The sequence below is a fragment of the Sinohyriopsis cumingii genome, chromosome 12 (assembly GCF_028554795.1).
Source record: "Sinohyriopsis cumingii isolate HCF-2022 chromosome 12, ASM2855479v2, whole genome shotgun sequence".
In the NCBI taxonomy this organism is placed as follows: Eukaryota; Metazoa; Mollusca; class Bivalvia; order Unionida; family Unionidae; genus Sinohyriopsis; species Sinohyriopsis cumingii.
The window spans coordinates 117,260,470-117,286,868 of record NC_142972.1 but is presented as its reverse complement, the minus strand read 5'-3'; the positions used below and the strand labels follow the sequence as shown (position 1 = coordinate 117,286,868).

General features: G+C 41.4%; 1 long non-coding RNA gene across 1 annotated transcript in view; it reads left to right on the top strand.

The window, feature by feature from the left end:
- LOC149787315 (uncharacterized) overlaps nt 1–24,014 on the top strand; it is a 29,287-nt gene extending 5,273 nt beyond the window's left edge. The window contains exons 2-3 of the long non-coding RNA XR_016425149.1: nt 20,297–20,578; nt 22,340–24,014. This is a non-coding gene — a long non-coding RNA (uncharacterized LOC149787315). The remainder of the gene's footprint in view (nt 1–20,296; nt 20,579–22,339) is intronic.
- Nucleotides 24,015–26,399: the final 2,385 nt, after the last annotated feature.

Genomic DNA, 26,399 nt, shown 5'->3' with positions numbered 1-26,399 from the left:
GATTTTTTTGAGTAGATTGGATTCGTGTATAAAACTTATGATATTTTTGAATGTTAGATTAATATTGTCATTTAACAGGCGCCTGACATATTCCAGTTGTATCTGGAGTTCAAGAAGTTTGCTTATTCTGCTATTCATTCTTGTGTTGATCAATCAACAAGGGTAGCTAGACTGCCCAGCGAGTTTCAATTTATAGTGAAAGCGCGGACGTGATGGAAAACATCCCCCTAAAACATAAAATTGATCTTACCTAGATCATAACCAAAAAACAACAACGCGCGGACCTAAAAGAAACACTCACTCACTTTTCTATGCTACCCATCACTATTTTAAAATTTTTTTATAAATCACTTCAATAGACTATCCACATACGCAAAGCAATCCAATCTAACCCCAAATTTACACCTCAAACACCAAAAAAAGACATCATTTTAATCTACTATCCATAACAACTTACTTAACCACTTACAAACACAAACACATACCCTCACATTTTTTTAAAAAAGAGTTAGTGTTTATTTTCACACTACTCTACCTACACACATTGGCAAATGGATTGTTATTTCTTTTCTAGAGTATTGGGTAGCCCTGAAAAGGGCTGTTTTTTTGTTTGCTATGGCATTCTTTTTTAGTTTCTAAGAATGCGATGTCCTCTGAGGATAGACTTTCTGGCGATAGGTCTGCTTCTTCGAAAAGAGAAGAAGAACTCTTTGGTGTCGATACGACAATCGACAAAGCCTCTGTCAGCTTCAGGTTGCTGCTGCTGTTGTTGTTATTGCTGCTGTTGCTGCTGTCGCTGAAGTCTGTACTTCTCTGTCCATTCTTCTTTTTCCCTGTTCATTTCTTCTCTGAAGAGCTCTTCTATCAGGTCTTCAGTGATTTTTAACATTCTCACATTCTCTATTTCTTCTGGCTTCGGTATCAGACTGTGTCTGACCCTATGCAAATTCACGTAGGCTTCGTTGAGCTTAGCTAGTTTGGAGCACATCTTCGTAGGAGGATGAGTCGACAATGGATGGTTAGACTGGAAACAACCCCGGTTATTAAAGTCAAAGCGCGGACGTGAAGGAAAACATCCCCCACACGGTTTTTTGAGTCGCAACGTTTAGTGAGTGTCATGAGAGGGATAGTAAGAAATGAAAGAGCATCAGTCCAACATTCTTATAGCTAAACAAACCACAAAGGCATTTTTTTCAAAACACAACATTTTTTATTCAAAAATCACTTAACACTAAACAACAACTCTAACATTTTTAACAATAATCCAACAATATAACATCAAACAATTTTTTCAAAACACAACATTTTTTATTCAAAAATCACTTAACACTAAACAACAACAACTCTAACATTTTTTAACAATAATCCAACACTAAAAGTTTCTCCACTAGGTAAAGAGGGATAACAGTCTTCCATGGTTTCTAGTAATCTAGGATGACTTCTCTCAAACTGTTGATTTCTATGGTATTATCGAATTCAGCATACAGGATGACGTTCACCGTTTCATCAGGGTCTCGGTCTTTAAACTGAATTTCCACACGAATCTGGCCGGATTTTATAGGGTGGAAATGTCCCTCGTCGCTGCCTTGGTCTGGAGTGAAATCGAAAGCCCACAAAGCGTAGCCTCCTGCATAATCCTCGTACGTAATACCGTGACTGGTATTGGTTCCTAACTGTCCGGTGGCTTCGTACAGGGACAAGTACGATCTCAAGTAATTCTTCTTGGTAAAGTCAGGTTCAAACGGTCGGGTACACAAGGTTTTGCCATCGCGACTGACTTCGATTTTGGACACGCCAAAGTGTTGAAAGTAGAAAGGATTTTTTTCGGCAGCTCCGTTGAAGGCTGTATTCTCGACGATACCAACGATCAAACGTTTGGGTAACTGTCCTTGGAACAGATGATCTTCGATCATGGATCGCTGTCCCTTGGGAATGGTGAAGGTTTTCACTTCCACGCGTCGTATGGGATACCTGGCGGTCGTTCTGCTCAACGTCTGACTGATGTCGTTTCCCACTTTAGGTAACACTTCCACACGGCGTACGTAGAGTCTGGCTTCTTGGATTTTGGTTTTGTAACCGTCACTATCAGCCATCAAATGGAAAGCGGCACTGATACGATTCAGTCTCAGGCGGACATCCACCCCGTTCAGCAAATACTTTTCTTGCAACCACATGTCCAAATGCAAACGATCCATCAGTTCTAAACTTGTGTCGGCTCCCGTGATTCTCTTTCTTCGTTCTACAAATCCATCATTGTTGTCTTTCTTTTCATCAGTTTCCAATATTTCAAACTTGGTAGGTTCGTCAGCTTCCCATACCACACAGGCATTGAGATGAGTGTTCTTGGCATCTATTCCGTACGTCAAGAGATTTTCCAGGTAGGCACGATAAGGGTAAGTATCCATGCTGCTATTGACCAGTTTGTTATTCAAGTACAAGTCCACTCCACTGAACAAGGAATGCATGAAATTGTTGACGGGAGCTACTGCTTCATCGTCTATAGGACCTCCAGTCTTATCTAGAATTTTGACTTTCAGGTACAAGTAACTGCTATTCAGATCGATGTAATCTTCGGGCTGTCCTTTGATTTCAAACTCGATGGGAGCGGAATCGGTCAGTGAGGAGACGGGGTGAAATTCCACCCATTGTGATTCTTGCATCGTCATCATCGTGGGGGGCATGGCAAACAGGTCCAGTTCCGTCTTGGAACAAGCGCAAGATTCTCGGTGCATCATTTTTTTTTTGTCTCTTTTCTCAATAATCGAAAACGTCTAAGTCTCGAACGGTTCTTCTTTTCTTGGCCTTTCTCGCTTGAAGTCTGGTGAAAGGGTGTTTTCTTCGTCGTCTCTTTCTGCCTTGTCCTTGCTGAATGCCTGACTCGGCAGCGTGCAGGGCATTTATAGGTGTCTCTCGTTGGCCTAAAATGTCTTTGCCCGTTTGCAGCAAGACATTTTTGCCTGCCCTCATGAAGGCTTCTTTAGGGTTTTGTTTGTCGATGATGACATTTTGGAGAAATTCTTTGCCTTGCGTCAGTGCCGCATCTTTCAAGGCGTGCAATCCGCGTGTCACCATCGGTTTGAACACTGGGGCCGCCGAACGAAAGGCCGATTTTAACATGTCTCCTAAGCCGTGTCCTCGCTGTCGAGCAACCCCTCGGTATACTGGATACATGACTTACTTACGAGTCGTGAGAGAACCGTTTTCGAAAATGGAGTTTCACCGTGACTTTTCCTTTGGTGAATGGAATATTTTGTCCCAGATCTCCTTTTATAGCAATGTTGACCGTGTCCAAATACGACTTGCTGACAGGCAAATAGTGAGGATGGACAAATTCGCGGTGGACGTGGTAAGTGTTTCCACCTTCCTCGTCAGCGCCCGTGGCAGAATCTACTTTGAAAGGAATGACACGCAGTAACGGTACGGAGGTGTGTCCCACCACGTTGTACTCCACCACATCGGAATACACGAACATCAAATTCAGTCCTTGGTTCAGTTCTACCGGGGCACGAAATAACTTGCTAAAAGACTCGTTGTCGTAAACGATGGGTAATTCGTTTTTCTTGAGCATGGCCTTTCTCATGTCCATGTCTCCGCCCAACATGTCAAACAATTCAGGACAAAATAAAATGGACACGATTTTACTCCGTTCAAATTTCATCAAGAAGCGACGAGCTGCTTTGTGGTACTCCATGGTGACATTTTTGTTGACATGCTCCAAAGCTTTCAGAAACACGACATTAAACCTGGAGGTTATGGTGCTGACCAAATGTTGACCACTAAAATGATAGCCTGGGGGAATGAACAAGTGATAGGTGGTGTACTTTTGTGTACGGGTTTTCTTGTCATATTTGACATTGCTATCCATCCACTGTTGCATTTGCTCGTCATGAACTTCCACATCAAAAAAATTTTGATTGGGAAGGACATTGAGGACTTGGGTCGGGTGAATCATTTCTACTAAAGCCACTTCCCAATGGGCTTCGTGATCTAACTGGATGGCCTGAGGTAATTTGGCCGTGTAACAGCACAATGTGTTCTTGGGAAACACCTCCATGGAACTGTCACTGGGTAAAGTTAAGTAAAATTGGTTTTGGTGACTCATAATTCCAGAGTTCTGTGGCTGTCCGAGGGGTTAGTGGACGTCAGAGGCGTGTCTCCGTCTAAAATGGGGTTCTGGTTGTGATTGAAGTGGTGACTGGCACTGGCACTGGACACGAGGTTCCCGGGGTTCCCGTTCGAGGTGAATTTCAGGGAGGGATTAGGAAGCAGGTAACCGATGCAACTGCTCAACAAAATGGTCCACAATTGTTTGTCTCCTTGTTGCAAACTCAAATTGGCGATGGCTGCCCCGATGACACAATACACCACGAAGATTTGGCAGAAAAAGACGATTTGCGTTTTAGGCACACGTTCTCCACACCACACCCACAAGGGTTGTTTTTGTAAATCTTGCACAGAAGAACTAGGTGAAGGAGGAGTGGTCGACGTAGCTGCGTCTGATGTGTGAAAGGGCATGATGGTCACTTCTTTTTATAGTCGATGACTTGCGAAGCGTCGATCCAAGAATCAAAACTGGGTTGATATCCTTCCCAACGTACTTTGACTTCTTTGACACGTCGTTTGCCCACTTTACGGGTTCTGCGTTCGAGAATGCTTTCGATGTCGTACACGTCGTCTTCTTTTTTGGTGACACGTTGTAACTCGGGCAAATAAAACGTTCCTTTGAGCACTTCTCCGTTCATGTCTTCCAATTTATAGACGGCAGGATGACGGCCATGCACTCGTCCAGTGACGCGAAACAATTCGGTCGTCCAGTTAGGTAAGTAACCTTTGTCGAAAGTGCGTTTGGTTTTGCCAATGCGCACCCAATCTCCTACGGCCAACTCTCCACTTTTCTTGGGGACAGCCCTCGTCGGGGACGTACCAAACAGGTGCTCAAACACCAACACTTCGTTCTCGGGAGTCACTTCTTGCGGGGCACGTCCAATGCTTCGATGGTAAGATTGGTTGTACGCTTGCACCAGGTGCGGTAAGATGTCGATGTACTTCAGAGTGTGGTGATGCGTAAAATATTTCCACATGCGTTCTTTCAAAGTGCGTTGAAAACGTTCCACGATGCTGGCTTTGGTTTCGGGATTCTCGGTGGTAAAAAAATGAATGTCACATTTCTTTAATTCTTTTTGGAAAGCTTGGTTCAGAAATTCGGTACCTTTGTCCGTTTGCCATCGAAGAGGGTGACGACCGCTTTGTTTCAACACTCGTTGCAGGGCTCGCACTAACTCGCTGCTCGATTTGGAAGTCAAGGGTACGACCCAGGCAAATTTGGAAAAGACATCGATGACACAAAACAAATATTTGTAGCCACGATTGTAGCTGGCCAAATGAGAGACATCGGCTAAATCGGCTTGCCATTGATGATCGATGCTTTCCACTCGGGTGCGACTTCTGGCAAACTTGCGTCGAATGGATTTGTGTAAAGTGTAGGTAGCTTGTTCTTGTAACTATCGTTGCACTTGAGGTAAACGGAGACTTTTCAGTCGAGTTTTGGCAGCACGATACAATTTTTGAACTCCTGCGTAACCTGCAGGATGGGAGGGATCGTAGTAAATGCTGCCTAAGACTTTTTCCATTTTTTTTGTGTTGGTTGGTGTGTTAATAAGACACCCACTCTTGGAGGATGCAACTCTTTTTCTCTTGGGGTACTTTCTTGGATTGCAATGCTTTGCGTGTGCGGCCGGCAATAGGTGTTGAAGAGGAGGATGTCTGAGCGGGGGATATCGGTTCTTGTTTCACTTCTGTCTTCACTTCTGTCTTCACTTTCTTTTTCTCTTGCGATGAAGAAGGGGTGGCCATCATCTTTTTAATCCATCCAATTCTGGAGGTAGGTGGTGTTGTTAACTTGCGTACTTTTTCGGGTGGAGTTTGAAACCATTCTTCTTCTTCTCCTTTTTCTGTCTTGGTCACTGGTACTGGTGGTACTGGTACTGGTACTGGTACTGGTGATGGTGCTGAACTTTTCATCAAGGTCTTAAAATCGTTTAGAGTGGGATGAGCTGTTTCGTCTAAAGCTTTCTGGTGAAAGAGTTGCAGTCGTTGCAAGAGTTGACCGTACTTTTGCGATTTTTCTATTTCGGAGAAATCTTGGCGATCCATCAAGGACTGCAATTCGTGTTGTAACTGGGACATTTCGCTCAAATGGGGATTGGGAGGTAAATGCGGGGTGCGTTGTTCTTGCCACCGATGGTATTCCATCCATCGTTTGTAAGGCACTAAAGCTAGTTTTCGTACTTCCATGGGGTTGTCAGGGGTCGATTCTGAGATCTTGTGACTTCCGAAGGCCTTTTTATCTTGCTCCCACCAGTCCTCCCAACATGGTTCCCAAGACTCCTTTCAGTATGGGGCCTAACAAGAGAGGCAAAATGCCTCCACGTTGGACCAACATCTTCTTTTTTTGACGAATGGGAATTTTCTTTCGAACCATTTAGCGAAGAACGTGACGATGTTTGCTTAAGCATTGTTTCTGGTGTTTGGACAAAGGGATCGTGCCTTTCAAAACGTTCAAACAACATTCGCACACGGTATCGATGACCTCTTTGGAGGCCGTTTGAATGAGTTTTTTTCGTAGGGGTGGAGAAGCTTTGGACAGGACAGATAACAGGTCCCCATGTTTGGCTAAACGTGGTGGCAGTCCTTTCCTTTTCTTTCCTTGGGGTTTTCTGGAGGGTGACATCTTTGAATCTTCAGGAGCACCAAAAAAAACACTGATACCCTACTCGGTCACAGGCCTTTTTTATACTGGAACGCGTCGCCACTAATTGTCTTGACGTCGTATCAGTTTGAGGACAGGCATGACACGTCGTGCAGGGGTACGTAACGGACTAAATCGAGCCAGTTCTTGCTTGGACAAATCCAGTAAACTTTGTAACATGCCCGATCTTTCATGGACTTTGATTTTGGGAGAAGGTACTTTGTGAGCACCAGCCACTGCCACTAAATTGGAGGGTCCTGCCACTGGGGAAGTTCTTTTGGGGGTCATCAACGGAGAAGTTCTTGGTGTGATCAACGTCTCCAAGTACTCTTCAGTTCTTGGTGTCATTAACGGAGAAGTGGACAAACGTGAGGATGCCGGACACGCAGTCACTGCCGTGGCAGATCGTGGTTTGCGAGTGTAAGGTTGCGTCCTGGCCGAAGTGCCTCTCTTGCGACTAGTTTTCTTCTGTGGACTTTTCTTTTTCTGGGGACTTTTTTTGTTTCTTTTTCTGGGGGCTTCTTTTCTTTTTCCGGGGTGGTGGTGGTGTCTGGTAAGAGGAGGGTCCTGCCACTGGAGAAGTTCTCCTTGGGGACCTGGTCTTTTTCTTCTTGGGGCTTCGTTGGACTTTTGTCTTGGGTATAACTTTGGGGGCATTAGGATCCCATCTTAAGAGTGAGCGAATGATGACCCCTCCTAGAGTACCGCTCCCTCCAGGTTTCAAAATGATTTGTTTTTTAGTTTGAGTGTCGATGCGGGGATCGGCCAATTGGACCAAAGCGACTTTTTTTCGATCGAAAAAGCGTTTGGTTTGATGAGGAATCTGAATGATTCCTTGGAGTAATTGACGTGCCGTCACCGTGAACCATCGTAAGACTTCTTTGAGACTAGCTTCTAAGACACGAGCTCGTGTTTGTGGATTTTTTTCTCGACTGATGCCATACAAGGCACGAATCAATTTGACGGGAAGATGCGACTGAAGAGACGTCATGTTCACACTGTGTGAGACAGACGAAAAAGGGTTTGAGGTTTTTATAGATTTTTTGATGGGGAGTGAAATGAAGTCGAGGATGGAGACGTGTACAGGACAGGCCCTCCGTCTTGGCACCAGTGGTGAAACAAGTGGGTACGAAATCGCAAATCCTCGGGGGTCGTAGGTTTCAAATCGACGAGTAAATAGGCGTGTGGCGTTTGAGTGGCATCGTCGTACGCCTGAATCAGCCAAGGCGTTCCTAACTGTTTGGCTAAGACTTGCACTTGCGATTTATCTCGAGGGCTTTTAAACAAGACCACGTAATTCACATTGGGACTGATGGTGCGATGGGCTTTACTTTGTTGAAACAAATTTTGGGTGATGTAAACGACACTGGCATTACGGTGATGCCCTTTGCGCGTGAACCACAGTTTAATTTCTTCTTCGTCTTCTCCTAACATGTCGTCGGAAATGACCAAATGGGTTTGACGGGAGTCAGAGACGATACCGTCGTCTTCTTTAGGAATGCCTTCCACAAACACGATGGAATCGCCTTGACTTTCTCGCAAGAGGTTGTACGCCGATTGCCACTCTTTGTAACACCACACGATCCGTTGAGGTGACCGATCGATCAAATGATGTTTATGTTCGATCAAACGTTTGACGAATTCGGTTTTGCCTGAACCGCTAGGTCCAGCAATGAGCATGTTAAAGGGATGGCGAAGATACAAAGCCTCCCAACTGGCACGATCTAAGTGTTCGTCGATGACTTTGACAGTAGAGGAAGAGGGAGCAGAGACAGCAGAGGTAGCCATTGTGTGAGAAATGTCACTTGTGACACGAAAACAAACAAGACAAGAGTTTATATACTTTTTCAGAACACGTTTATTGAATGTTTTTTTTTCAAACATGAATACGAAAGACAAAAATACATAAAAGCCAAAGGCTTAAGTACAAGGATAAAAGGCACATGATAACCATGAACGTGGAATAAAAACAAGTGTCTGTACAACATGTTTTGGGTAATGTTCTAAGCAGTTCTATAGTAGGGGGTAAGGTCACACAAGTGTCCTCCCGAAAGGGTCTTTCAGGCCTGTCCACGACAGTCCCGTCCTGGGTGACGGGTTCTTCTGGCACCGTCATTAACACGGGTTGAAAAGTAACTTTTTTCCTTGAATAACTCTCGTGCATACTGGGCCACCTCTTGGGTCCAAGCCAAACCAATCTGGTTTCTTCTTCGTCAACGACATGGTAAGTTACTTCAATGAACAATGAACTATCGATCTTGCCTAGGGTTCCTTTTTATATACAGACCAATATCGACGTGACCGTACGGCAACGTAAAGTGATTGGGAAGTCGCACTCGCTTCTGGTATACAATTTGATAGACTTTTTCCAAGGGTCGACTGACGATGTGGTGAGTGGGTAAACGTACAATCTTGTTCGGTTGATAGGTGGTCACTTTAAAGTTTCCATCCTCTCCCGATTGCAAGGCTTCTTTCAATACCCAAAAGTTGACCACTCGACTGGTACGATGATTCAGAGTCTGTCCTTTCACTTTGCACGTCGTGTGCACTTCTCCTTGTTCGTCCCGGTATTCGTAGCCGTAATTTTTGGGGCCGCCACTGACGAAACTTAGAATCTTGTCGTCGGGATGCTCGTCTGTCCAGGCTCCTAAACGGTCTCCTTCGATGTCAGGGTGATGTTGAATCGGGTGATGGATGTAAATGCAACTGTCCGTGTCAAAGTACAGGACGCGTTCTTCTAACAGTTCTAAAGCTTCGTACAATTTTAAGCGAGCATGGGCTGTCACGTAAGCCGCAATGATGACATTTCCAAAAGGGTCGTCTTGTACAAAGTCCAGATCTTCTTCGTAATTGACCAAGATCAAATCCTCTCGAACGACGTCCACGTGTTTCATGTATTTGGTTTTGTCGTGAATCATCTGGAAGTAGCGGGAAGGTTCTGTCAAATATTCCGTCTTGGGTAAACACGGTCGTTGTGCCATTTTACCCCACAAGCAATTTAACATCACTTTGGCAAACGATCGCCTGCCTTCGTTTTTTCGATGTGGTCTAAAGAGATGCCTTCTTGTTCGTAGTATTTCTCTTTGAATTGTATTTTGTCTTCGGGAGTGTAACACCAGGAAGGATAGCCGCTGGCTTCTTGTTTCAGTTTCAAAAAGGCATCCACGTAGTCGGCGAAAATGCCTTTCTGAGTAGGGTCACCCTTGTGGTACTGTTGTGTCTTGGGAAAGTGGTAAATTTCGTACACTTCTAACAGTTGGTATCCCATGTCCAGAGCTTTGAACAATTCCACGCTGACCCAGGTTCCCGTCAAGGCCCGTTCTTCCTGGCTGTGATGGCAAGGTTGGTCCTGGTTGCACGTTTCGGCACAAGTACGGCACAAGGGAAACATCAGTTTGCCTTGACAATGGTGAGGTAAGACGGGATGGTATAGGTTCGTGGGAGGCAAAACTTTACACTTGATTAAGCCTTCGTATTGTCGAATATTTTTCAAGTCGATGTGTTCCGTCAGCAATTGCGGGTGCCCTACAGGAAAGCGACAATATTTGCACACGTAGGGATACAGCGAACACACGTCCAAGTATTTGATTTCTTCTCGTTTCTCTTCGTCGGCTTGGTACAGCAAACAGGTGGCATTGGTTCTTCCTCCGTAAAAACTATCCCTCGGGTTCAGCGGGTCCATGAACTGGTAACTTTCCACGAGGCGTTTAAACTCGGGATCGGTTTTCATACGGTGATCGTACTCGTGTTCCCACATTTCCACCACTTGGTATCCTTGCTGTTCTAACTTTAGGCGTCGCTGACAAGTGTCCTGGTACAAGTCTTCCATGGTTCGTTGCAAAAACTGATTTTTAGTGTCACGGTCAGGGTAACAGACCGGACATCCATGAAATAAGCAACCGTTAAACTCGTACACGATCTTGGGGTTTTCTAAGTCCCAGCCATCGACCGAATACGTTCCGATGGTCTTTTCGCCTCCTCCGTCGCGGGCATGCTGAATCCATTTGTCTTCCTTGTCGCACAAGTAATGTAACCAGCGTAGGGCTTTGACCGAGTATTGACGCTTGACATAGTGGGTCGTTTGAGGGCTGATGACAGCCACGGTGTTTTCAGGCATGAATCGTTGTCGGTACACTAAGGAACACGCTTTGGCAATGGTGCAACCTTCTTTCAAAGGATCGACCCCTCCGTGTTCCATGAACAGTTCTCGAAATTTTCCACAGCAACGCCGTAAAATGTCCACGTCGGAACGACAATACTTTAACATTTCTTCCTGAAAGTCGAAAGGGTCCGAGGCGTGAGCCTGGTACCAAGCGTAGAAAGCTTCTCGTTGTTCGGTACGCATGTTGTCGGGGTCGTAATAGTGAGCCTCAGGCAAATGGGGTAGAACGGCATGTTGATTGGCTTCCGTATTGAAAAAGTGTGGAAAGTACCCTTTAGCCATTTCTGTCATTCCAAACGTTTTAGGCATTCGACTCAAAGGCATGGCCAAATAGCTCATCGAATCTTTAAACTGTACTTGTCCCACTTGCATGAAAATGATTTTAGCTCCGTTCAAAGTGGCTTTAGGACGCTCGGTGCCTTGTTCCGTATAGTACCTCAAAAGAAACTGTCCATCGTATCCGGAGAAATTGTGAGCCATCACCGTGGCATGACGATGACAATCTCCGTAACGTTCGATGTCCTCTTGGCTCCACGTCTTGTCAATGGGGTTTAAGACCCATCGGGAAAAATCGGCTAACATGTTCGGTCCCCGAAAGATTTTTTCACACCCTCCAGGAATCTTGCTGCAGTGAGGGCAATGACTGAAGATAGGTTCTTGAATGCACTTCTCGCACGCTCGACGAGCCACGCAGAAATTAGGAATGTGAATGCCGGTCTCTTGCATGCATTCGAAATCGAAAAAGATGAAATTGCCTTTCTTCTTGTGACCGTCCTCTTCCTCTGGTGGGGGTTGGTATTTTTGCACGTAACATTCGTGTTCCAAGTCCACGATGTGGTGACAAATGTGACATTTTTTCTTTCCTCGACATACGTGTGCCTTGGTACTATTGGTACGTATGCCTTGTCCACAGGTAGGGCACAATCTCAGGAGTTGACAAGCACATTTCTTCTGTGAACCTTGTGTTTTCAAATGTTGCTGGTAACAGGTAGGGCTGACAAACGTGCGCAGACAAGTTGAACAAGACTTGTTTTGGTGTTGCGAAGGTCGTCCACCAATAACATCTTTTTGCGTCCAGTCCCTTGAGGAGGAGAGACGTGGGCCATTTTCAGTGTGGCTTTACCATCGGTGATGTCAAACTGGTCATTAGATTGTTGTACGTGTTGAATCTTGTCCATGACTTTGGAAGGGGTTAGTTCTGCGGGTCAGCTAAACTCGATCCAAACAGGGGATTTCAAACCGTCGTGTTGTATGGATAGTGTCAAGCGATCGTCTTCTTTGGCTTGACATTGTCGCTTGAGTGCGGTGAGCAAAGAATCCCACATCTCGGTGATAAACCCTTCTGCTTTCTCTAAGGGTACTTCGGACTTGAAATCTTTAAACTTCACCGTGTAGGTGTAAGCCGTGGTTCTAAATTTTCTAGAGGAGCGCTTTTCCGTCTCTCGAATGGAATAGTACTTTTCAGGATTGACTAAGGGTGGTGAACTTGGTTTAGAGGTTTCAAATTCTGGTTCACTCATGTCCTCTTCAAAATCACTGGCATGAATTTGTGCCAAGATTTCAGCCCTGATACGAGGCGATAGATCACGTTTCTGCCTCTTACTTTCTTCTTCTTCTTTCTTCTCAAATGAATAGGATCGTTTCATCTTGAGTGAAAAACGTCAAATGACTCAAGTTCAAACACCATAGACTAATTTATAGTCATGGCAAACCAGCGTATATAAAAAGGGTGTGTGTCTTATCCTTTCACTATTCATTTCACTCTCAAACCGAGCACAACGATGGAAGAGACTACCCAGATGGAACGTTTCGTCAGAGCTTTGCGAGGGGTCATTAGAAAATTCTCTTCAGACCAGCCTACGGACTACTCTCCTTCCTTTCGAGATAAAAGTCAGGATACTTGCTATATCTGTCAGAAGAAAGGGCATTGGTCTTCAGAGTGTCCAGACCGTCAAAAAAGAAAAAAAAACAGGGGCTAAAAAAGACAAAAGTCAAGATACCTGTTATTATTGTAAAGAAAAAGGACATTGGTCTCCAGATTGCCCAAAAAAGAAACAAGAGGAGTCAGAAGAAAAGAAGGATTCTTCAGAAGAAGAGAGGGATTCTTCGGAAGAAGAGAGGGATTCTTCGAAAGAAGAGAGGGATTCTTCAGAGGAAGAAAGAAGACAATTCTATTTAAAAGAAGCAAAGAAACAGGAGAAGAAAAGAAGAAGGGAAGAAAATGAGGAAAAAACGGTGAAGAAATTCATAAAACAGAGAGACTAAACAAGGAGAAAGAAGAAGTCAATGAACTTTTAATTAAAGTGTTCTGTGGTGAATTGTGAATTGGATTGTAAAAAATGGAGAAAAGAATACATGAATGATATAAGGTAAGTGTCTTTGAGTTTTGATTTTAAAATAAGAAGCTACACTCACGCACTCATACACAGACACGTACTATAAGGGTAAAATGGGTGGGGTTTATTTTTGAGTTAATGGCAAATTGAAATTGTATTTCTTTTCGAGAAATGTGGGTGGCCCTGAAAAGGGCCTTTTTTCTTTATGGTGTAGGAGTGAGTTTAACCAATCAACTTTAACTGCCTTAAGCCTTTGCCACGGCCAAGGCCTACTTCTGATGATTGGGTTGAAATCACTAAGGGTGGTACGACAGGCTTAGTCACAGGGTTGGCGTGTTTAGCTCGGGAAGGTCGTATTCTCTTCGGTCGTGATAAAGAAGTCTGATACATTTGTTTCAGACTTCTTAACTCCGCTAAAATGTCCAACAGTACCGTAGCCGTTTGATTTTCACCCTCTTGTTTCTTTGCTGCTACTTCTTCTTGCTGTTGTTGCTGTTGTTTTTTTCTTACCTCTTCTTGTTGCTGTTGCTGTTGCTGTAGGAGAAATGCTTGTTCCGCTTCCTTTTGTCGTTGCATAAATTTCTCCAATTCTTCTTTCTGTCTCTGTCTAAAATTCTCCACTTGCGGTAATGACGAAGGTTCCGGAACAAATTCTTGCGAGGTAAGAAAATCGACAAAATCCCAATGTACCTCTTCTGAAAGTAAGTCCGGGTTCCCTTGGGCGGTTCCCCCTGCTGGTGCACCCCAATGGATCGTTTTCTGAATTTCCGTCATGTTGAATCACTGTCGCATAGATTGACTGCACACAAGCGCTAGCGAATCTATATAGACCAACTGACGTCACAGACTAATCTCTTCGGATTGGATGCGAGCTGACTGAATTTTGTAACGCGTGTTTGGATTGGTGAATGAACTCAATCCGTTTCAATCCTACCTCTACCTATAAATAAGCGCAGTTCAGTGCATTGATTCACTTGTTCTCGTCGCTTCAAGATGTGGACCGATGTGCAATCTTCTACGCTTGTGTCTTCCATGATGTTCCGGACGGACATACCCATGTATGTTCGATCCAAGTGGACCGTTGTCCACAGGACAAACACCAGTCTGTGGATACGTAGGATCTACGTAGAAAGACAAGGATGCCTCAAAAGAGTCCTGATTTACGGTCCTACAGTGAAACGCAGCCTAAGGACAAGAAGAAGACCAATGCGGTGCCCTTTATGTTAATGGATACATTAACATAAACCCAAAGGCCCTTTTCAGGGCCAGCCATATTTCTCGAAAAGAGATAGCCTTTCCATTGCCTACCCTTTTTTAAATTTAAATTTAAATTTAAATTTAAAAAAAACTTTTTAAAAAAAAAAATCCCATATTCAATTCCCCTTGTCCCTAGACAAACCCAAACTCTATTCCCATTGTCCCTATACAAGCCCCACAATTTATTCCCCATGTTAATTCCCCTTGTCCCTAGACAAGCCCAAACTCTATTCCCCATGTTCAATTCCCCTTGTCCCTAGACAAGCCCAAACTCTATTCCCCATGTTCAATTCCCCTTGTCCCTAGAGTGGCCCAGCAATTTTCTCCATGTTAAATTTCCATTGAGGCTAGAGTGTCCCAGGGGTCTCTGTAATGCTAATTCCCATTGAGGCTAGGGTATCCCCATTTACTACTGATATATTTGTGAACTAGATGTTTCGGGTTTGTGTTTTTCTTGAAACTGATTTCAGGCATGTACACCTTCCATAGTTACTCTGCAGTATGTTGATAGTGAAATATCAGTAGCTGGCTAGGAAGAAGAGTTAGCCTTCCATAGCAGTAAATGCATGGGTTTGGGGCAAGTAGAATATCTCAAAAAAACGGCTTGAATGACAACTATTTCCAATTACTTCATCATGTTTTAGTACATACTGTTTTGCAGAATTGTCATCTAGGAGAAGGGCTTGTGTTTGCATTGTGAGCAGGTATAAATTTGGGGTTGGGGTGTATAAAATTCTTCTGCTATGAACTGCCATTGACTTCTCTGGTCAAGTTGATAATATTCGTATGCTTTGTTTTAATATAAGTATCCAAAAATATGGAAATTATTTTACCTCACTTGTGTATTTGATTTTCTTAATGAATTTTTAAACTCGGTCGCTGATTGCGGCATTAAAGATGTGCATATAAACTGGCCCTTGCCCCCCTCCCCCCCCCCTCCCCCGGAGATAAGATGGATATTAGCCAGTTTAGTCTAAAATAACAACTATTATTCCATTAGGTCTACCAAAATACGAATCCGGAACACGACCATAGGCAGGGAAAAATTGGGACGTAAAGTGTTTACTTTGTTAATGCAAAGGTTTTTGACAATTGAAGTGGATACCTAAGTCATATATCACCTGTCTGTGTCGTTGCCGTTGCAATGTTCAATAGTCCTGGCAATGGTTGGCAATGTTGCATTCATGAGCACATAAACACGCACGCACACAGTGTCGACAAGTTTGTTGGACCAAATATCTTGAAAACAGAAATTTCCAAATTCTTTAGGAATAATCTTAACCTCGTTCCTGCAGGAGATACAATCAGCATTAACACGCAATCTTTCTATCTTACCTCAGTTTTTTCATCCCCATTCAACAAGATAAGCTGGCCTATATGATTAGTCCAAACAGCAAATATAGGCGATTAGAGTTTCCAGTGTAGGAGATTATTTTGATGTATTACGTATACAACTTGTTTCATCTTAAGTATAATAACAAAGAGAATGGGTACAAGAAAAGATTAAACGTTTCAAGATCTATTTGAGCTTAATGAAAATGATGGATTATTAACTAGCAAGTTGTAAAATCAATGATATAAAAGTCTACTTCCATTTCTCTAAACTAGTTACATATTATACAAGACAGGCAAATTACAAGAATTCCGCGTAATTGAGATCGAAATAGGGATAACGAAGGTCAGTGGGCAAATCTTTCGCTTATATTATTACTTCTTTATACATCGTTCGTTGTTTGGTTTTTGTTGCCGTCATAGATGAAAGATGCGGTTAATTTGCGTGTTGTTCTCATAGTTGTACGTTTTGCGCTGTAGTTTTCTATGGGATTGGACATCTTCCTCAAAGACTTTGTGGAGACGAGAATGCAGTTTGGTTATGGGGGAAGTCCCATGAAAAATTTGTTTTGGAGGAGCCGGTTCGGGAGAGTGATTCGAGATTAAAAGAGAGGGAGATAGAAAGCGAAAAATGAAAATAAGAGAAGTAAGCTGAGAAAAGAAATATTCCTTTGAAGAAGGCGAAGATAGTGTTAGAAAAGCTTATAGAGAAGGAAAGAAACGTTTAGGAAAGGAAAATATTGTATTAAAGAAAGGGAAGTTGGAAAATGAGAAAATGGTTAGAATTAACACTAATATGGAGAGGGAGCGAAAGGGAAACTTGAATTATTATATGCTATTGGGGGTGGGGAAGTCAAGATTATAACTCGGATAACCAATTTACCCCCGTATAAAGAGAGTAAGGATTAAACGAATAGCTATACCGAATGATATGCCTCTGTCCAGAAGTGGAGAAAGGGTGTTTGGTCGCTCCATCGTAGTGCGTTGGGTGTTTGGTCGCTTCATCGCAGCGCGTTACTAACGGATGCAGTAGATTCTGACTGTCTGAGAGAGATTATAACTAAATGATTAAGTGATTCCTGAAGAAGTTTAAATATAGTAACTATGAGTGAAGGGAAGTATCATTCACCTAGTTCGTCTGTAGGAAAGGTAAGGAGGGGAGGGGGAAACGTTCGAAGGTCTGACCATCTTATCGGAGACCAATTAACCACGTGTAGAAGGGAGTTGTACCTTTTTATGACAGAAACGTACTTCACGAATATCGTTGACATGGCTACCCAAACAGACTATTTAGCCGAAGCTCAGAATGTGGTCTCGATCGACAACAAGTCAGGTAATAAGCCTAAAGACTAGACACTCACAGACCCTCCCACCCTCAAATAATGCAAACAATGATGTAATTATTCAGTCTATAAAGGACGGTCATAGCAAGGATAAATAATGCTATACATGTGGAGAGTGGGTCACATTTCGTACGATTGACCAAAACGAACGGGGTTTGTGCTAATACTAGTGGTTGCTACTGAAAGCAGACGGTGGTCAGAAGACTAAAAGAATGATGACCCTCCGCATGATAATCAGGGAGCGAATGACTCTAGTACGTTACGTTTTACGATTCCACGGTGCACAGATCGGTCGAAATGTTATTCATTCGATCGGCACGTTGTTTTCGCCGAGGCGAGGGTACAGACGGCTAGTCGTACCGTCAGCGGTCAAGAAGTTGTTTCTTACAAGACTCCGGTTGGTCAGGTGTCGTGGTAAAGCGGAGTCTTGTTAGAGATAATGAACTGCTTGGTTAGTTGCTTGGATGAAAATCTCCGTATATGTTCCTAGAACAAACGATTGGTCGCGTTCTAGTCGCTAGAATAGAATTGAAGACGCCTTTCCTGACCAAAACCGTCGAAGCGCTATGTCTGGATAATCCTATATATGACTTATCAATTGGAAATGTTGAGGGTCACCGAATCCCAGCCACGTCAGGTTTTCGTTTTCACGTTATACAACCCGTAGAAATTAGTTCACAGGTGCGGGCGGAGAAACATATATACTATCAGAGAAATATCTTAGACATTTTAAAAAAAGAAAGCGGTTTATATAACAAATGTTAACGTTATTCATACCTACCTACCTACCTACATATCTACTTACCTACCTTGCTACCATCATACATACATACATACATAACACTTAGGTAGACAATGTGGGTGTTGGATGAATTGAATTGTATTGGTCTGGCATAAATAGCGACATTGCTCGATTCGGTCCATTTGTGACTTATGCCTGAAGACGGCGTCGAAGGGAAGAATAAGCAGATTACCGTTTGGCAAAATGCCTTTGATAGATACCCCATTTGAAAGAGTGGCCATGGATATTATGGGATCCATATTTCCTGTCACAGACCGAAGATCTGATATATCCACATACTAGTCGATTACACAGCGAGATACGCAGAAGCCGTATCATTACCAGATAAGCGCTTGTGGACATATTCAGCAGGTTTATGTGTACCTGAGGAAGTTCTCACGGATTCTTGATGACAATTTTACTTCGGCACTTACCGTTGAAATTAGTATGTTTCTATCGATTAAACAGTTTCTGGAGTTTGTCAATTCTGGATAGACTATAATTGGATCTGCTTCCCCATATGGTATAGTAGAAGTCTATCAGAGATAGTAGATATCCCGAAAAGTAAGTTCAAGGAACTGGGCAGATAGAAATTTTGACAATAATTTTATAAGTTATTATTTTGACGACCGTTGCACATATGTGGTCGATCTATTCATTCCAGATGAAGTGTCGATCAATATACATTTTAAGTTATGAAATTAAACAAAATAAGTAACAGTAAAAAGCCAAGAACAACAAATAAAACAAGCGTGTTTATAAAATGCTAATAGTAAAGCTTAGACAATAGTATCGATTCTCAAATAAAAACGAGGCACAAGAGAAATAGACAAATGTCAAAAGAAATAAACATACATGAATGAAACATCAAACGAAATACACGTTACTGTAATGAAACTTCCAAAAATCAAGCTGGTTACAGAAAATGTAAGGAAACACATATACAATACCCATTCGCAGACATTAATGACAAATGAATTGAACATGATAGTCAGCTTCCTTAAAAGAACAGATGGTACTCCTACATTTTGTAAGAAGATTACGCTTATCGAGTCAATTGCTCAAACCATTTGAATCCCGCGCATAAGGTGAGATAAAATGACTTGGTTATCTAAGCTTGTGTTTAGTTTTAAATTGTATTGGTTACCGGTCCATTGGAATTTTGGTTATGCAATTGTTGAGGAACAGAGGTCAACCAAGCCCGAGGGGCAAATTTAGTGAGCAGAGACATGTTTTCATCGCACAAGGTTTTCATGAATAGGTTATCCCATGGGTCGGCAACCTATTTTACAAAACGTGCCACTTTTTCCCAATTAATTATAAAATGAACGAGCGCGTGCCAACAATAAGAGGGTAACACTGTTAAAATAGAGACTTTTGGGTGCCCTTCGCGTGCCTCACAAAACCTCTTCGCGTTCCACTTTGTGGCAAGAGCTGTAGGTTGCCAACCCTTGGGTTATCAAGTAAATACGAATAAACCACAATATCCAAAGCTTATAAATGTTTTGGGAAAGGAATTATGACACTGTTGTTGTTGTTGTTGTTGTTGGGTTTAACGCCATTTTTCAGCACACGATAGGCTATACATGGTGGCCAGTATTAATGGTGGAGGAAGAACCCGGGAAAACCCCGGAAAGAACCACTGACCCACGAGAAGCTACTGGCAAGCTTTCTCACATACCCACATAGGCTGAATCCGAGACTCGAACCCACGCAGACAGAGGTGAGATGGAAGTGATCCGTAACGGAGAGCATTTTAGACCACTCGACCACTCGGGGCCCCTATGACATTGTAGAGTTCACTATAAATTCTGGATTTGTTTATAGTTGATCTTGTTTGTCTGCTACTTGTAGCACTTAAACTCGTTACAATAACAAGCCAGACAAATTAAATTTGGATGCCATGTTTCTAGTCATATGATTTTTAACTTAATCAGATTTTTAATTTCTTTAATTCTATATTTGTGTTTGCAGTATGGGCATATATATTTTACATACACATTTTTGTTTCTCTTGGTATTGCGATACTTTTATTTGGTTTTTAATATAAATATTTTGTGACTTTATTGGAGAGATAATTGATTGATTTAGATGATAGTCATCCTTTTTATCCCCAATTCTCCGGTTGCTTGCAGCGGGGACATCACGATTTGTCCCATTTCCATCTATAGATCTGTCCCTCCGTCCCAGGAAGCGTTTTAACATATTTATCTAAATTCAACTTGACGTTGACAAATTCAAATTGAGAGGCATATTTCTGTCCATATGTAGATGATATGATGACATTTGCAAGCAGCTTGAATGATGTTTTTATAGTTTTGTTTTCATCTTTTACAGACTGCTCCGGTGGCCTAGTGGTCAGAGCGTCCGCCCCAGAAGCGGGAGGTCGTGGGTTCGAACCCCGGCCGAGTCATACCAAATACTTCTGAAAGTGGTACTAACAGCTGCCTGACTTGGTACTCAGCATTAACAGGCTATTGTTTGAACTGGTCGGCCTGGTGTCAGGATATTGTGACTGGGTGGGACATCATGCTATATGTCTGAGGCACGATGCCCCAGTGCTAGACATCACTTTAAACTGCCACACTGCAGACATCGTAGCGACAGACTGGAAAATTGGTAAAGCTACGTTAGAAATTTAAATCACACACACACACACACATCTTTTACAAAACCTATAGATTCTGGGATCTATTGTTCCGAGGCTATGGCCATGATAAGTTTGATGTTGGTTTATTCACAGAAGTGTATATCAAACACCTCATACCTTGATTAATGCTCTTCAGATCATTGAGACGCATTAGTCAATAATCTACAGATTGAACCACGCAATGCTAGTTCCAACATAGGGAATATTTACTATATATGTAATGTGCAGTTCACAGTAGCATTGTTCAGTCATCCGGTTAATTTGCCATTGCTTTCAGTGTCACATACATCTTGCGAAAATTATACAGCAACAGAATTCCACAGATGGGATTGGTAAATGTTTGTCCATGCATCTTTATGACCTCTTATTCTTGTTTTCTTGTGTTATCTCGCAAAAAATCTCTTTTCATGAAAGCGTAATATTTATGGTATCAAAAAACGCCATATTATCGAATAAAAAAAATCACACATGAATTGCCCATAACAAATCAATTATATGTGCGTATCTATCAGATGTGGCTCAGTGGTCAAGGTAGAGAAGCAGGACCAAAAGACACTGTACTGAACTTGTCACAAAATTATACAACGTGTGTGCGCTCTCTGCTCAGTAAATGCGATACAAACGAATAAAGCAGATCGATTTATAATTTTACCATCTTCTGCTTCTTCTTATTCGTCTTCAGTCTAATTACCCTGCGTATCAGTGCTTCTTGAAAAGATTTTAATTTGGACAAGGCACACATATTTTTTTAAAATTCGTGGCAGAAAACGCAATCTAATGACGTAGAAAATTTCTTGGCAGAAAACCTGCCAAAAATTCAAAGTTTGCTGTAAATTCCTGATTATTGCGATTACAACCAGAGCATGGATGGGGTCTATTCATCAGTACAGGCGACAAATATCCATTATCAAAATAGTATATACCTACAAAATGGGATTCATTAAGATGAAATTTTGATCATGCTACCCAGTTTAACTGGACAAAACATTTTCTCTTAATGGCCTATGCATGAACTAACTCCTATTGCTACCCGAATGATGGCCTGTGCAGGCACTGAAGATTTGTAGTCGAATGATGGCCTCTGCCTGCACTAGAGATAGGTGGTCGAATGATGGCCTGTGCAGGTACTAGAGATTGGTAATAATAATAATAATAAATGACCTTTATTTAAAGGGGGTAACACAGTTAGCTAAGAACTAATCTACCTTGACGCCCTCATACGAAGGAATTTATTTATTTTCGCTGCATCTCTGAAGCCACTGGATATATTTGATTTGGAAGAAGGAAATAGAGTAGGCATTTCTAATCTCAACTGGAATACTATTTCAGAGCAGAGTTCCAGAGTACTGTAAACTTTTTTGAAAATAACTCCTTATTTGGTTTGGGAATTTTATACTGTTTCGCAGACATGGATCGCAGGTGGGGAGTATTACCAGGTAGCCTATACTGGAATAGTGATTGTAAATATTCAGGAGCACTATTATGGGATATCATGCACATTAATTTGGCTTTTCTCAAACAGATTCGGTCTTTAATAGTTAATATTTTTAACTTACCAGTTAAATAATTTCCTTGCTTTCTTTCTGGATTGATATTAGCCCTAATGCTCTTTTTTGAAGACGTGCCAGCTTTGCTAAGTTTTTATCATTTGAATTACCCCATACGGTATTACAGTAGTCTAAATAGGGTTGTATGTAACTGTCATAAAATAGTTTTCTTTTGCCTTTCAGGGAGATAACGTCTTATCCTACTGAGAAGCCATACACTTGAATTGACTATTTTTTTTACTGATATGTTTGATATGTTGAGTCCATGATAGGTTATTATCTACCAGAACACCAAGTAATCTATCATGACAGACCATTTGCAAATTTGTATCCTTCCATGTCAGACATAGGTCATCACTATCAAGATTTGTCCATTTCTTACCGCGTTGAGATAAGTAATATTTTAGTTTTACAAGTATTTACCACCATGCTATTTCATGTGCGTCAGTTTTCCAGTTTGTTTAGGGCATTATGTAAAGAAATTTCGAGCTTATGCTTTGTGTTTTGGATGTCTGACAATGTTGTGTCATCTGCATAGAGATCTGTAGATGATACTGAGTCCCTTACTAAAAGTGGTAGGTCATTAATAAATAAAATAAATAGTAATGGACCTAGAATTGAGCCTTGTGGTACTCCATTTCTAATTGTTCCAGGTTCAGTCAGAACATTATTTATGTAAACATGTTGTGTTCTCTCACTTAAGTAAGAAGTAAACCACCTAATTGTTCTTTCATCACATTGGTAGATTTTCAGTTTCTTCAAAAGGATTTCATAATCCACCATGTCAAAAGCTTTCCTGAAATCTACAAATATATATCCTATTATTGGTCAAGTGCTTGAAGCCATTTATCAGTTAGGGAGATCAAGGCAGTCTCACAGGAATGGTTCTGTCTAAAGCCTGATTGATTAGGGTGTAACAGCAAGTATTTGGGTAAATATGACATGAATGAGTCATGGACATGCTTTTCAATCAATTTTGACACGTTTGGTAGTATTGAGATTGGTCGGTAGTTATCAGCGTCATCCTTATAACCAGATTTGTGAATATGAGATACTTTTGCAGTTTTCCATATTTTGGGAACAGATGAGGTTGCAATACTTAAATTGATTATGAATGTTATGCTATCTACAATAGCAGAGGCAGAAAATTTAATTAGTCGTCGACCAATCTGATCAAGTCATGCAGCTTTCTTGGTATCAAGTTCACTGAGACATTTTTAAACAAAGTTTTTTTATACAGGTGGGATAGACAAAAATACCTCTTTAGAGATTTTGCTGCTGCAGAACATTTTCAGTTTATTAAAGTTGTTTTCTATCACTGGTTCTTTTAACTTTGTGGTAATGTTGGTGAAAAAAATCATTGAAAACATTTGTAATGTCAGTGTCATCAGTGACTATGGTATCATTTACGACAAGTGAGTGAATTTTATTTGTCTGCTCTTTATGTGTTCCTCCAGTGAGTTCATTGAAGACTTTTCAAATGAAGTTTGTGTTGCTCTTTTTGTTTTCAAGCAATGATTGAGAGTAAGTTTTTTAAAGCTTTTTTAATCATAATTTTTATTATATTTCTCCATACTATATATTGTGCATGGTTTCTCATAGCCTTGAACTGGTCTCGCTTTTTCATAGCATCTAGGATTTCAGTAGTAAGACAGCTTGGTTGAATTTAAGTCTTTTCTCGATGTACGTTCAGTGGTGCATGCTTAGAGACTACATCCATGAATAAGTCAGTCCACGCCCTCAGAGTTTCATCTATGTCATCCAAAGTTTGGATCATATTCCATGGAACTTTATATAGGTCATTGAGAAATTGTTCTTCATTAAAAAATTTGAATGATCTGTAAGTGATCGTTTAGTGTGTATTTTTCTTTTATTTCTTGTATTTAACCTTTCTTGTCAAAAAAGTAGGATAGTGGTCACTAAGACCAACATTCAGTACATAAACACAAGCCACATTGTCTGGTAGGTTGGTACAAATGTGATCAATAAGAGTGCTCGATTTTTCTGTTAACCTTGTAGGCTCATTTACCAGCTGCTCTAGGTCTAATGATTCAATAAATTCCATCCAGTTGTTCCTTATTTAAGTATTGAGAAGGTCCTTATTTATATCTCCGAGTACATATGTTTCCTTCTTCTGTGCCAGAACATTTTCCTTTTGTTTCAAAAAATTATCATTCCAAATTTCTTTGGAGGAAGGTGACCTATAAATGAAACAAACTGGGGATGATTTTGCATTATTTTTAAACATTTCCACACAGATACTCTCAATTTCATTTGACTCCAAGTCAAGTCGCCTTTCTGTATTTACATCTTCCCTAATGTATACAACAACACATCCCCCTGCTGTCTCTCTGTCCCTGCGTAATGGTCTATTGTAGCCTTGATAGTGAAATAGATCATCATTGTGGTTAGCATTTAATTTGGTTTCAGTAGGTCCTAAAACTTGTATATTATTTTCCTTGGAAGACAACATTAACTTAATCTGGTCTATTTTTTCTACTATACCTTGCACATTTAAGTGACCTATGTTAAAACCTTTTGTATTTAGTTTCATATCAGTTATGTGTATCTCATCATGCAATTGGGTACTCTATTGTCTCCATAATACTTTTATCATTCTGACATCCTATTTCTATATTTAAATGTTCAGATATATTATCATCTTCAAAGTCACATACAAACCATGAAAATCCGATAACGTTTGCATTTACAATAGTGTCCATTGAATAGTTAGAGTCAAGAGTCTCACTAGGTACATTTAGATTTATTGTAAATGAAGCATTCGCATTCTCCTCTTTGCCAGCTTCCTAATATGTATAATACATTGATGGACAAAGTCTTTGTTTGTGTCCATATTTATGGCATCTGAATCACTCAGTCTGTTTGCCATGATGGCATTCATGTGTCATGTGCCCAGTTTCTCCACAGTAGAGGCAGTACTCTTCCTTATAGTGCCTGAAAATGTGGGCATATATGTTAATATTTTACAGTAGTTGAGAGGTTCCTTTTCTGCTTAAATGAATTTTGTCTCTTTGGTAGAGACTAGGTTGTCATCCTGGGTCTGAAGAAAGAAAGATATGTATTGTGGAATGTACTGTCGGTTGAAGTCTTCATATAGGTCAATTAACAGATCATTGATTTCTTTCGCCTTTTGTTTCCACACGAGGAGGTTGTCGTGATATAATTTTTTTTTACATGTATTTGGGCTGCAATACCTTGCAGCATACAGTAAACCTTCAAAATCTGTTCTGATTTGATTTAGTGACCTTCCCTCACATGCATCACTTCCACCTACTAAAATAATAATTTGGCTGTATTTGGTTAGGTCACTTTATTATTCTGTCCGTGATGTTGTCAATTTGTGCACCTCTTAGAGTCTGTACATCTGTTTTAAAAAGTCTCCTTGGTATTATACTTTTCAATATTGAGGAGCCAATTAATAGAGTCCTATCTTTTCTGGCTTGTGATTTCATGTGTTGGACTCTGGATTGTATTTCAGACACATATCTTGGAGGAAGGGGTGTTAAAATAGGTGTTCCAGTTGTGTGAACTACTCGAGCTCATATTGACACATTAGTTTGAGCACTGGGAAATGCAGTTGTTGCTGCAGGCAACATACGTGTCTGAACTGAGGGCCATGGGTGTACACGTATTGCTGTTGACACATGACTGAGAGGGGGTACTGTTGTTTGCAATGCATGATTACTTTGGGTATCAGGTTTTATTTGCATGGTCATTTTACATTTTCTCTTGGCTGGTATTGGGATTGTCTGTGTCTGAGCATCTGACACTGTTGCTATTTGAGAGTCTGTCTGAATTTCTATGTTACATGAGGTTACTTGCTCATTAATCCTTCCCTGTGCTGACTTAGTAGCAAGTAGCTGTAGTTTTAATTCTTCAATTTGGGCCTCCGTGGTCCTAATTGTTTTTTGATGTACACACATGGAAAAATCATTATGGTTTAAGCCATCACTGCCGTGAAGCCATCACTGCTCTGGTCATGATTTATGGAGCGTGTAATTGCCCGACACTCTGGAGGGGTGTTAATTTTATTGCCGGAGTCACTTAGGTCAAAGACTTTAGGAGCTGTTTCATGCTTGGTTCTGCATATAGTTACTGGTGTAGATGTCATCATATATGGTACACGAATGATGGCATTTGCAATCACTAGAGAATGCTACCCGAATGATGGCATATGCAGACACTGAGATTGATACTTAGTGATGGTCTTTGCAGGTACTAG